The sequence below is a fragment of the Carassius gibelio genome, chromosome B22 (genome assembly GCF_023724105.1).
Source record: "Carassius gibelio isolate Cgi1373 ecotype wild population from Czech Republic chromosome B22, carGib1.2-hapl.c, whole genome shotgun sequence".
Classification (NCBI taxonomy): Eukaryota; Metazoa; Chordata; class Actinopteri; order Cypriniformes; family Cyprinidae; genus Carassius; species Carassius gibelio.
Genome location: NC_068417.1, coordinates 10,415,713 through 10,430,341, shown reverse-complemented (window position 1 = coordinate 10,430,341; position 14,629 = coordinate 10,415,713). Strand labels below are relative to the sequence as shown.

At 37.4% G+C, this 14,629-nt stretch overlaps 1 protein-coding gene across 1 annotated transcript in view; it reads left to right on the top strand.

Annotated features, from left to right (window-relative positions):
• LOC127988154 (SLAM family member 9) overlaps positions 1-14,629 on the top strand; it is a 162,217-nt gene that overhangs the window by 94,251 nt on the left and 53,337 nt on the right. The window lies entirely within an intron of this gene.

Sequence of the window (14,629 nt, the reverse complement as noted above, 5' to 3'; positions counted from 1 at the left end):
AGACTTGGATGAAATAAAACAAATTGAAAAAGTAAAAAATATATATAATAATAATATTGCTACCATCTCTGTAGTGTAAACTCCAACTTTTGATTTCTTTTTTTCCACTTCAAACACTGAGCATAGCCTAGTACTATTCTACTTTCTATTCTCATTGAATCATTTTGCTCTTCTCAGACAAGTTTCTGAAGTTCGAAATGCTGATGACAATGCGTTTACATTGAGCTGAAAGAAGCTGATCCATTTTTTCATACAGTATTGGTTATGTTCATTTTACTCATTTTCTTACATTCGTTGTTTTTAGTAATATCAATGCATAATATGTATGCATGCTCCTATTTTTGGACAAACAGAAGTGTATGTCCGTTCATTCTGAAGACTCAACTTTACCTTTGTCAGAGTGTTTTTTTTTTTATCATTAGGGATATCAAACATGGAAAATGTTTCTTGTTTTTGTCAGTGGAATTGAAAAGTGGATAATATTCTAACTATGAGGACATCTGTTGTAAAAATGGGCAGGTTTGACTCCTCTGGAGAAGGCTTTGGGTCCGCTCTCTTCTCATTAGGTTCTGTAAGAAAAGAAGCATAGAAAGTAAAACTAGCTAAAGAGTTCCTATCAATCTAATAATTAAATTAGTCCCCCATTACAGTGATTATTAACTATTCACAATAAATTATGACATGCTGACAAAGACATAAAAACTGCTTAATTCAAAAAAGATGCAAAGAACATAAAACTGTATTTCCTTTCTTTTACGATCTCTCTTTATTAGTAAGACAAATATTACTTTAAAAGACTTGCCCAGGTCAGTGAACAAAGAGACGAAAAATTCCATGCATTCTTTCCTGAGGAATCCCCACCAACTCTCTATTCGCTGATTGGCTGTGCTTGCACCTTCTATGTAGCTGTCAATGTTGGAGTCTGGCAGAATGTTGGGTCTGAGCAAACGCTGGAAGTCTCTCACGTGCCCGTTCTCTGTTCCACAGTCGCCTCTCATGATCCGAGGACAGCCACCTGAACTCTCCACTGTTTCCACGTAGTATCCTCCGACGACCTTTGGGTCACTGCTGGTTGTGAACGCATTTAGCCAAATGATCTTCCTTGAAAAGCCGTCAATACAGCCACTAATACAAATACCACATGGCTTTAGTTTATCGTAAGAATCAAAATGCGAGATGTAATTCGGTCCTTTTGCGAAATAGTTACGCCGATGGAGACGTCGGGCTTTCCTAAATTCTACTCCAGCAGGATCTAAGAAGCTCAAAATGAAGCGAACATGTTCTTTTCTAACATGCAGTCCGTTCGTTACACTTTGCATGCATCCACCTGTATCCGTGGAGCTGGCCTGACGTTTGGAGTTGATGCTGAATAAATGCGATAGCGTCTTCGAAGCTTGAGTAGTCTTTTCGTCTAAACAGGCGTCTAGACCTCAAAATGCGTTTTAGATGTCGCTCAGTGATTATATATCTGTGTCGAAATGCAAGAACAGAGACAATTTCTCTGTACTGAAGGCCAAGTTTAAAATAGATCTCAATTAATTCGTGCGCATCCATGCTTTTGCTTCCAGAGAGTGATGGTAGAGAGAGAACCGGAAACTGTAACTCGTGAGCAAGCAGAAAGTTTCTCGTGCGCACGTCATAGTTTCTCGTGCGAACGCGAAATTCTGTGTTTTTATTTTTTTGCAAAGGTCACTTTAGGGGCTCCGTACTTATTACATTAAAAGTATTAGAAATTATTTTAAAAACCTACTTTTATATATTCTATTCTCTAGGCTCTCTAGGTCAATAATTATCCAAAAAAATGTTGAACATTTGCATTTGGACAACTATGAAAAATACATATATCTGCAACAAAATGTGTGTGCATGTAGGTCTGTGCATGTTTGTGTCTCTCTGTGTATGTGTAAGCTTGATTATTGATTATTAATATAATAGTTTAACCATTTAATTTTTGTGTATGTGTCTGTGAGCATATTCTCCATTTTGGATGTCTTTTACTGTCAGCCATACATCTAAGTTGGCCTAGACCCTAAAAGCATACCACCTTAAAGGCCTTAAAGTGCTTGAACCCCAGAAATCACTGCTTGCAGCTATATATTTTTGTTTTTGTTTGTTTTTTCTCTGTGATGTTTAATGGAACTACTAATTTTACAATTTGTGCATATAGCTTTACAGTAACTAATACGTGAACCAAACCAATTCCAGTAAACTTTACAGTATAACAGTATATTTACTATTTTCTGTTGCAATACTCGAGAAAAGACCAAAAGATTAATACTATAACAAAATATTTTACAGTTAAACATTATTATACTGTAAATACATTTATGGCAAGTTAAATGACACTGTAAAATAAAATAAAAATACACTAGATTAGATTCCTTTATTGTCATTGCACAGAATACAATGATTACAGTAAGTTACAAGCAAACTGCTGCCAGCTAGTTACTGTAATTTCTACAGGAAGTTTTTTTACAGTGTAGATATGAATTTCCCTGCTGGCGAGGTGGTACTTTTTCAAAGTTCCGGGGGCGGGACTTGGGCGCTAAACATTGGTTGAGTTTAACCACCATTTATTTGGATGATTTTCAAAATATTACTGTTATTGTGTCATGAAATGTAATTTTAAAAGTATTTCAGACAAGGATGTAGTTGTTTAAAACTCAAATCTATGGTTTATTTATAAAGACAGCGCCTATTTAAAAATGTGTTTCGCCGATCTTGGAGACGGTGAGCTCCACTCGATCAGCGGGAGCTCAGGCCTCATGTATCCGCAGAGAGCAGCCTCACCTCGGCTAGACCTTCTGATATGTGCGGCTGGCTCTGATGTCTCTTTAGTGGTTAAACATGACATATAATTTGTTTTAGGTAAATCTTACAGGTTATCTTTGGTCTGTATTCAATTTATCTATATGTTAAAATGTAAATAAAAAGGCAAATTTATATAATAACTGAACCCCCAACTGCTCCCCGGGTGCCGAAGCATAAATGGCTGCCCACTGCTCTGTGTGTGTGTGTGTTCACATTCACTGCTGTGTGTGTGCACTTTGGAGTGCAGAGTAGAGGTGGGCAGATCGATACTAATATCGATAATATCGATACCAACGTTGGTATCGGTATTGATCGATACCAACGGGAAAATATCGATACTTAAGTTTCAGTTTCTCTCGTTTTGCCACCTGGCCGTGTTTGTCAAAATGCTGCTGCTGTCACAGAGCAGAGCAAGCTCTAAGAGTGCTGCTCGTGCTCGACACTGCTCTCCGCCCCCTCTCCTGTGTTGTACCGTCACGTGACTCACCACTAGCGCTACCACCAGCAGTCAAGCGCGCGCACCGCTCAGCCGCGCATTTCTAACAGCAGTCAGTCAGAGGCGGAGAGAAAGAGGAGCGTTGTATGGCTGTATTTTCAGGCCGATCTACCCTTTTTGTGTTAGCTGTGAAAGGGATACTAGTTTCTATATTTAAACTTCACCTAGATGTGCACCATAATTAATTATTTTTTATTATTTTATCAATAACTGATTCTCCAAGAGCAGTGGATATTACAAGGCGCCTATCAGAAATGATTGTGAAGGACCTGCAGCCTCTTTCCATAGTGGAAGATGTCGGCTTCAGGAATTTTGTATAAGGAGAATTTGTTTTACAATTGTGAAGTAAAACGTTGTGACTTTAAGAAAACAATCCTGAAAAGAAGTGCACAAGAGGAGAAACATTTTTTTATTAACATGCTACTTGAAAAGAGAATTTGTTTTTACATTTTTTATATTTGTGAAGTAATCATTTTGTAACTTTGTTTATTTAAATAAATCAGAAGTAACCAAAAGTTGTTTCTGAACAAAAGCTTTCGTAGTACTGATTAATAACCCAAAATGCAAATCACAAAAACAAATTAAAAGTCATGAAAATTCATTTAGATTTAGGTTGAAGACGCATCCACCTTAAATATTAAAAAGTATCGATATTGGTATCGGTATCGGCGATACTGGCCCTGTATTTACTTGGTATCGGATCGATACCAAATCTAGCGGTATCGCACACCTCTAGTGCAGAGCACGAATTCTGAGTATGGGTCACCATACTTGGCTGTTTGTCACGTCACTTTTTTTTATATATTTGATGAAGAAACAATAGCAATATTTATGTACAATTTGACAGTTTATTTGAATAAATAATACAAATCTAAAAAGTGTGCATTATAGTTAAGACCAATATGAACACTTTACAGTTGGTTGTGTTACTGTAAGTCATTCTCTTCAAATGCTATTGAAGTGAGAAAAGTGTATACCAATGTTGTATGTAACTTTAGAGACGGTCCCTTGTGAATGTCACCGTCGGGAAGCGACACATCTGGCCGCAGTGGCGTAGCCAGGGGAGGGGCCATGGGGGCACTGGCCCCTCCTGAAAACTGATTGGCCCCCCAGTGTGCCCCCACCCTTCTACTTGTCTGTCACTCACAAATTCAAATCATAATCTTTCAGTTTAGTAAATAACTCATGATTGCGTCACGATGCTTCTCAACGAGGACCAAGAATAGCGAGCTGCTGTTTTCCAACGAAAAAAAGCACACAGTAAGTTGATCTATTTTATATAGCTTATGTTTTTCGAAGAGCGAGTTGTTGCAGTGCAAGAAGTGTTTGGTACTAATGTTAACGTCTTTCAGTGTTAGACAGACCAGGTTCGATGACGATGTTATCTCCTAGAGCAGACCAAAATGCTAATCATTATATTTACTATGCTCCTCTGATGCTGAATGTAAGGTTTACTGCGTTACGATTTACTTATTTTTCGGCCGAATGCGCCGATATAGGTAACAACGCAATTTGAAGCAATGGTTTAAAAAAAAGTATAATTGCAAATCTAATAAATTCATTATTGAATCATGCAATCGATTAGCGACTTTTTTCACTTAAAGGGGGGGTGAAATGCTCGTTTTCACTCAATATCCTGTTAATCTGGAGTACCTATAGAGTAGTACTGCATCCTTCATAACTCCAAAAAGTCTTTAGTTTTATTATATTTATAAGAGAAAGATGTACCGTCTGTACTGTTTTTTCCCGGAAAAACACGAGCGGCTGGGGGTGTGACGTGTGGGCGGAGCTAAAGAATCAGGAGCGCGAGTAGGCTTTTGCGTTGAGAGCGTCTGGGAGCTGTGACATTACCGTGAGGAAAAAACCATCATCCAAAACAAACCATGGCTAACAGTCAGATTCAGCGTATATTTATGATCCAGAATCAGATCCAGAGGCTGAAATTTAACAAGAGCAGCATCAGCAACGACGTCTCTATGTGGTATGCACTGAAACTGTATATATTTGCTTAGCGGTTTTGGAAAATGACTAAGTTCCACTTTATGTCGTCTTTTTTTTTTCTTTAAAGGTGTACATGTGGAAAGTGTAGTTTAATGCCAACATCGCATGTTGTTTACTTGATGTGCTTACACGCCGATAGCTAAGTTAACAACACAGGGATATTTGAAGCAGTCTTAAGAAATAAACGATGTGCAAATCCGGCATCAAACTGGGCCTTGTTTGTAAAACAAGCATCTTTGAAATGCAGGGAACAAACACAAACACTTGCACAACTCCGTTGATGCTCTGTAAAAATAAACTCCATCCACTGGTCCCTTAATGCTGTTTTTCTTTTGGTAATCTGTGCAGGGTTGTCTTGCCCTGTCAACCAAAAACACACTTCTTTTGTGACATTTCGCGACGCTCTCGCTCTGATCAGTGAAGTCTGTTGTGCTCTGAGTGCTCTGCTATACAGGAGCGCGCGCTCTTCCGGTAGAAGTGCCTCAGGACCCATATAAGGAAATTCTGCTCCATCTAACGTCACACAGAGATAATACTCGAAAAAAACTTTCCGAAACTTGTGACAAACCAAGTCAGAAAACTCAGTATGCATGAAATAGCATTTCACCCCCCCCTTCAAGTGAGGTGACGAAACAAATCGTATAATGTTTATCTAACGCTCCATACTTGAGACTTTTTTTCAGTCTATGGGTGAGACACATGCAAAAACGTCGTTTTTTTTACTGGTCAATTTTGAGATTTGGGGTTGTTTGTCTTCAAAAACATGTCTTCTTTCAGACTTTTGGTGAAAAATAAAGTCCTAAATACACATATAGGTCTTTATTTTACTACACTTTTAGTCTATTTGCGTCTGTAGATTTCTCAGAAATTCAGTTGCCGTTCTAAATCACCATGGTGCTCCGCGATTGCTGTCAGCACCCTGGAAAGCTCTCTCTCCCATACAATGTTCTCGGATCCAAATATGGTAATTTTCTTTTCATCAGCAATCAATTGTGAAAGTACAATGGGGCATTTAACACTAAAAGTGAATCTCATTGCCCGATGCCAATTTCCGACAATGGGATTTGTTCAGACGAATCACCTGACATGCTCTGACATTTCCACAGTGTTTTTGACTGTTTTTCTGTATAGTTGAAGGCCATAAATGCTGAGTTATAGGTTTTGATGTGTTTTAGTTGGTTTGTATTGTTGATTGCTAAGGATTTGACAAGATATTGTGTCTGTAAATAGTTGTTTCCACTAAAAAAATTATTAGCTTTTACATTACAAATCTTTAAATGCCGTTTTCTCAAAATGAGTGTTTTGTCATTCTTCAGTACAAATATCTTAGCCTATTTAGCAGCTATGTGCACCAAACTCTCCAGTTATACACTAATATTCTGTATTCTGAAGATATCTATCGAAGTAATAAATCATTACTGGCCTGATTAATGAGACATTTTAAGAAAAAAAAAATATGCAGAAAATATATAAATATGCTGAAATCCCTCTGAACATATTTTTTCATCTAGTGTGTAATCACTTGACATAAGTTTGATTTTGTTTATTCATCAATGCAAATTTACTGCAACTGCTGCTATGCAAATTGAATGGGATGTGAATACAGTTTTTCTCAATTGCTAAAACACTAAAACCCATTGGCTGAACAAAGTTCTCAGTTGCCTGAACTTATTTAGCTAATTGTGCAGTCTGTTGTCAATACCTTAAACCATTTCACATGGTAAAACACAATTTGCAGATCTCACTTAGACTCTTCAGCAAAACGCTAAACACATTCTCATTCTCAAAACACATTCTGCACTCTAATGCACATGTCATTCATACTGGTAAACACAAGTGGCAACAATCAAATACAAATAGAGAACATGTGTCATTGATTGAACACAACCACTCAAAACTGATTTAACCTGTTTCAAATGATGTGACACAACCAATATAAGCCAGTTCAGAGAGCAAACAGGTTGTTGAAGGTGGGAAGGAGAAAGTCTGAAAATGGATAGAAGAAACAATGTGAGAGGACGAGTGCGTATGCGAGGTGGGCGACGAGGAGGAGGGCAAGAAAGAAGAGGAGGAGGAGGAGGAGGAGGGCAAGGAAGAGGAGGAGGAGGAGGAGGGCAAGAAAGAAGAGGAGGAGGAGGAGGAGGAGGGCAAGGAAGAGGAGGACGAGGAGGAGGGCAAGGAAGAGGAGGAGGAGGAGGGCGAGGAAGAGGAAGAGGAGGAGGGCAAGAAAGAGGAAGAGGAGGAGGAGGAGGAGGAGGAGGAGGAGAAGGAGGGGCCGAAACATGATTGGACAGCGGGCCATTGTTGAAGTCCCTGGTCAACGAGGTCAACAAATCAACAAATAACAATAATTACACTATCACAGAGACCAAGCACAAGTTTATGAAATGCAGGGTACAGTACTGTAAAAATAGGGGTAGAAGGAGGAAGAACCAAAAAAAAAAAACCTGCAAAGAGCAAAGCAGAGTAGTAATTTCTGATCAGTTTTGAGCTACTATGATAGAACATGTTTTCGTTCATCAAAAGACAAATGACGGAATAAGATGAACTTTGTTTTGAGATTAAAAATTTAATTCTCCCTGAGAACTATGTTTTGAACAATGTATTTTCTATTTGTTGGTGTATTGTTTACTGACTGCTTGATAGTGTATATCATTTTGATCACTTTGTTTATGATTTGAGAGCAGTGTTTGATTTTGAACACAGGTAAAACTGTTTTGAGGCGAAAGTTTCATTTTGCAAGAGGAGTCAGAGGTTTTGTAAATAGTGCTTGAAGATGAGGTTTTGTGTTCAATGTTTTCAGAAAATGGAGCAAGGTTTCAGAAATTGTGTTTTAGCAATTGAGAAAAACTGTAATAAACAAAAACAATATTATATTAAATTTATATTAGTTATATCCATTAATTGTGTATTTATATATATATATTGGGGCAGCAGTGGCTCAGTGGTTCATGTAGGTTGTCTACAAACTGGAAGGTTGGTGGTTCAATCCCCAGCTCCACCTGACCAAGTGTCGAGGTGTCCTTGAGCAAGACACCTAACCCCAGCTGCTCCCGACGAGCTGGATGGCGCCTTGTATGGCAGACACCGCCATCGGTGTGTGAATGTGTGTGTGAATGTGTGTGTGAATGGGTGAATGTGAGGCAAATTGTAAAGCGCTTTGGATGGCCATGTGGTCTGTTGAAAGCGCTATATAAATGCAGTCCATTTACCATTTACTATATATATATATATATATATATATATATATATATATATATATATATAGGCTATTATAAATAAATTCTATTATTATTTGTGAGTTGTACACTATTCATACATTGGATTCTTTTATTTATTACAGTTTTTCTTTCACTTTTGTAAAGTGAAAAGTTAATACAAATTGTATTTGATTGTTTTGATTTAGAGCAGTGAATAACTGCTATTAAAATATAAAAGGGTATCACTGTTTAATACTGATTTTAAAGCTTACTGAACTCTTGAAATGATTTGAATATGCAGTTCAAACAACACAAGATTGGCAAGTTTATTTATATAGCACATTTCATACACAGTGGTAATTCAAAGTGCTTTACATAAAACATTTTAAATAATCATTAAAAAATGATCACAATAAAAACAAGGAATTTAAAAACTTTTACAATTATTTAAAATTTGATTTAAAATTAAAACTTTCAGTTAAGAACTGAAAATGATTATACATAAAATACAGTGCAATCAGTTTTGGAGTTGAAATCAGTTAAAATACTTAATGTATATACTTAAAAAAAAAAAAAAAAAAATCTATTTACAATACATATGAGTAGCACAGAACATTTTTTTTTTCAATTGCAGCTGATAAGATTTTCAGTTAACCATAAAGTATTTTGCCACCAATTTTTGTCCAGTCCAACCGATATTTTTAGCTAAAGAATTAAACAAATTATTGACACTAAAATAAAATAAAAAATTATATATATATATATATATATATATATATATATATATATATATATATATATATATATACACACACACTGAAAAAAGGGAGACTGGTCACCTGTTAGATTTATGAAATTATATTTAGTATATTTTACTAAAGGGTTTTATGTTCTTAAGTAAAACGTGATAGCATTGTGACTGCACATTATATGCAGAAAGCGTGCACGAACATATTTAACTCATGTTGGGATAAAGTAAGTCAATCAAGTGAATACCAGTTCTCATTTTATCTCACGATATTCACGCACGGGTGCAATGCATTTCGGGAAGAAGAAAGAAAAGTCTGCGCCTTTTTTTCAACGGTCCCACTTGCAACTTCCAGAAAAACAGAGACATGCAATTATGTAAGCTTCAGACAGAATAGGCTATAATAATAATTCTACATGTTAGAGGTTTGTTGCAGCAAAACTGAAATTTGGTGATTTTTGGAACAACAAGGTTTTGGTGCGTTTTATTTAGTTTTTGTCGAAACAAGTGTGTCCGCTACTGCCTACTGGCACAGACGAGCCATATCTTAGAGAAGGGTATTCCTGCACAACCGGAGGCTGCAGTTTCAGGACCACAGTTCTTTGACCGCAGCTTTAGGACCCTAGTTTTTTTGTGACAGCGCCACCTACCGTACTGGATCAACACTAATTAAAGATGGACGACGAGGACAGCAATCAGACGGTGAGTACCGATATTTGATTAAAGCTGCAGTAGGTAACTTTTGTAAAAATATATTTTTTACATATTTGTTAAACCTGTCATTATGTCCTGACAGTAGAATATGAGACAGATAATCTGTGAAAAAATCAAGGTCCTCTGGCTCCTCCCAGTGGTCCTATTGCCATTTGCAGGAATACACCGCTCCCGGTAAGAAACAACCAAACCAACCAATCAAAGCTGTGGTCCGTAACTTTTTTATGTGTTCAAGATTTACAAAATGTATATAATAAGTGAGTACACCATGAATCCATTTTCCAAACCGTGTTTTTAGCCTGTCCTGAATCACTAGGGTACACCTATAATAAGTGTTTATATTCAGACTATTTTAGATTGCTAACCACTTTGTCAGGGTAGGAGTTAAGACTATCTGTAAGTTTGTATGTTGATGACTTCGAGGTCTGCAACCCTCTAGGCACCTCCCGTAAAACGCACAAACTTTGTGCTGTGTATTGGGTGCTGAGTAACCTTCTTCCTGGGTGTAATTCGTCTTTGACCTCCACCTACTTAGCACTGTTGGGCAAAACAGACGATGTGAAGTGCTATGGCTATGACAAGATTTTAGAACCACTTGTTAGAGATCTCAGGTCTTTGGAAGTTAATGGAATATTTGTTCCACAACTGGGCAGATCGCTTAAAGGTACAGTTCAGTCAGTTGCTGCAGACAATTTAGGAGCTCACGGAATAGCACGCTTTGTTGAGAGTTTTACAGGCCCCTATTTTTGTCGTTTTTGTACTGCAACAGTCTCAGAAATTGCATTGAATGAGGTGAGATCAGAAACTTTTATCCTCAGAACAAAAGAAACACACGGGACTAATCTGTTTTGGAGTTAAAAGAGCATGTCCTTTGACTAAAGCCCTTTCTCATTTTCATGTTGTTAGTGGCTACCCTCCTGACATTGCCCATGAACTCTTTGAAGGCATTGTGCCTGTTGAAATAGCAAGTTGTCTCAAAATACTAATATCAAAGAAGTATATCAACTTGGATGATATCAACAATTCCATTCTTCACTTTCCATACAAGTGGACAGATAAAACAAATAAGCCTCATGTTTTGCCGCAAAATCTGTCAAGCAGGAAAACCATAGGCAGTAATGCCCATGAAAACTGGAGCTTGCTAAGATTGCTTCCCTTTCTAATTGGGCCCCAAATTCCTGAGCTTGATCCTGCATGGCAAGTCTTGTTGGATTTAAAACAGATCGTGGAGCTTGTGGTTGCCCCAGTCCACAACGATGAGTCTATTGCATTCCTTGAAAGCAAAGTTTCTGACCACAGACAGAGGCATCAAGAGGTGTTTCCACAGAATAGACTGCTGTCCAAACATCATTATCTAGAACATTATCCAAAACTAATAAGGTTGTTTGGGCCTCTTGTGGGTCTTTGGACCATGAGGTTTGAGGCAAAGCACAATTTCTTTAAGAGGGTAATTAAACACACAAGTTGCTTTAAAAATGTGCCCCTTTCTCTGGCTGTGAAACATCAGTATATGATTGGGTACCACTTGTCGTCTCCAAGTATTGATAAACCAATTCTGGATGTGTCAAATGCATCTCTTGTCCCGTTAGAATTTTTGAAGGAAGAGTTGGCTCAATCTTTCAAAAAAAGATATCCTGATCTATCTGAAATACAGCTTTCAAAAAATGTTTGGAGCAAGGGAATAAACTACAGGGCAGGAATGATAGTTGCCCATGGGTCAGAAGGTGGACTGCCTGAGTTTGGGGAAATCCATCAAATATGCATTTTGCATCAAAGATTGTTTTTTGTTTTGAAACTGCTGTGTGGATGGTATAGAGAGCACTATGGAGTCTATGAGCTGACTCCATCTCCAGCACAAGAACTTGCTCTTGTTGAAATCTGTGAACTGGTTGATGAGTATCCCTTGGCTGCCTATCTGATTGGGTGTGCGCGGATGGTGACCTTGAGAAGATCCATCTGTGTTTAAAGTAAGTTAATAAGTTGGACACGATGATTGGATACATAACATAACATGAACTCTCTTGGCACACTCTTGCACTCTTACCCTCATGGCACACTCTTAAATTTGTCTGTCAAGGTTATTATCATTAATGAAAATTAACCAAATAATAATTAGGTGTGTGAAAAAAATTATACTTAACTGAAATCAAAATGAGTCCTTACAAAAAATGATAATTGTAACTGCTTGCTTGCAAAACTAACACAAATAAACTAAAATTTTAAAGTAACGTCTTTAGTTTTCGTCTTTTGGCAATTGATTTTATAGGGCCTACATAAGACTAATATTTTGGGTGGAAATGAAATCTTTTCAAATTTCTTAGCTGTGCCCATTTTAGTCCATGCCTGTCACCTAGCATCTTGGCGGGGAAAGTCGCCATAATACATAAAAAGATTAAACTTACACTGAATATAATAAAATTGAATTAAAACCAAGCATTTAAAAAAAAAATAAACAACCAAACTCTAAAACTAGAAAATGCTTAACTATAATAACCTTGGTCTATATGTTTTTATGTCTTGGATGTCTTTCCTCCTTGGCATGGTGTTTGACAAACTTGCATACTTGCACATTTAATCTCAACAGTTTACTCTTTCAGATGACAAACGTATTGTTCTTTTTCTTAACAGACAGTGCAGTAAGACCATGACAGCGATTCTCAGAGTAATCTTGGGGCCAGACAGCTGTCAGAGGGTGGTGTTTCCTTCTGGTCTACCTTCAACTGTAACTGACCTAGAGACTGAGATAAAGACTCAGTGTAAAATAAAACAATCCTTTCGACTGCAATTTATGGATACACTTTTTGGCAATGACTTCATGAACCTCACTTATGTTGAAGAAGTACAAGACAAAGCTACAGTCAAGGTCATATACACATCCTGCAGACCTCTCGATGGAGATCACTGTGCTGACGTTGACTTACCAACTACTCAAAATGATGACTCCTTACGTTCATCTGATGATAGCATCATAATTCTCTCATCATCCCAGTCCACCTCTTCAAGGTCTTCCTGGCCGGATTTTTTTAATGTTCCTCGTTTTTCATATGATGCAGAGTTAAAGCTTGAACAAGCCAATGCAGCTTTCAGAGAAAAGGGGACCCTGCTCATTCCTGATCCAAAGCTGAAGTCCAATATACTAGAGGGGTTGATACAAGCGATAGTCCAGCACAAAGTCTATGTCACAGACAGGGAGTTTGACCAAGTTGCTGATGCGCTCATCAAGAGGCATCCATGTTTACAAGAGAGAGGCTCAGGTACTGGCTATGGAGGATGGAAGACCAGCCAAAAAGAAATCAAAATGGGGTGAAGTGGCCTACTATCCCTCCTTTCCACTTGGGGAGTGTGAAGAGTCCCTGGAGACGATGAGGGACTCTTTGATCTACTCTTAGAAATGAAATTTCTGTAAGGAAAAGAAGCATGAAAATATAAAGATGGTATGTGACAAATAGAGGGATTGCTGCAGCTAAGAAATAATGACATAATAACTTTACATTTGTTTCATTGAATTCAGTTGAACCACATTTAAATGATATTTCTTCAGTTTTAGGTCTAACTAATATCTTGTATGCATGTCCCTGTACTAATGTTTCAGATAAATGCAGAGTTTAAATGGATCAACACCATGCCTCTACAGTCAAGGTTCCTCTCCAAGGTTCCTGGACCTATTCACTGCAAATTTGCTGAAGGTGTTTGAGAAGAGATCGGGGCAGCAGGGAAAGAAGCTGAGAGACATGTCTGCCATGGTGACGGTAAGAATTCTAACTATTTAACTTTCAGTTGCATTTTTTTCCATGTTGGGATTAGGTTGGCAGAGGTGGGTAGAGTAGGCAAAACCTGTATTCAAGTAAATCTGGTTGTCAAAATAATTCTTTGAGTTAAGTTTATTTTATACTTCTGCATCAAGTCTATGCCATAGCCATGCATTTATACTTGTGTATTGGTTTCGGCGTTGTTCTGCAATTACATCACTTCCTGTGGGCTTGGAGGCATTGCAAGGCTATCCAGCTGACCAATCACAGTTTTGCAGTCCACATCACTGTGACATGTAGTTACATTTTTGGGGAGGTGCACGTTGGGCTAAGCGTAGGCTATGACATAGATTAGACGCAAAAGTATAAATCAAGCTTAGAGTACAAAAGGATTTACTAAAAAAAAATAATTAGCAAGTAACTTAAGAAATAAAAAAACACTAGGGACAAATACTAAATTAATTTTAAAGTCCTAAGTACGCCAATAAGTAATTATTATTTTAAAAATGTTCTTGTTTTCTACTGTAATTTATTATTAGGAAAACAAATCAAACAAACCTATGTATTATGTCCATTGGTAGTCAATTGATGATGAAATGTCTTTACCTTTGCATTCAAATAAAACAACTATCTGTAATTTGGAACAGCTTTGTGTTAAAATGCAGTCATATGCTTTTTATTCTCTAAGGATGACATTGATGCTGGTCGGGAATGTGTCATCAAAGGACTCTTCATCTACCTAAATGAGGATCCTGATCATCTCTTGCATTAGTATGTGGTAAGTGTATAGTGAAGTAATAGTGTAACATTGTTTGGCTCAGATCAGACTGTACTGCCCTTTTTGTTGAAGCCTACTTTAAAAAAAGAAAGAGCAATTCATAGTTTTCTGTCATGTGACATGCACAGTGAC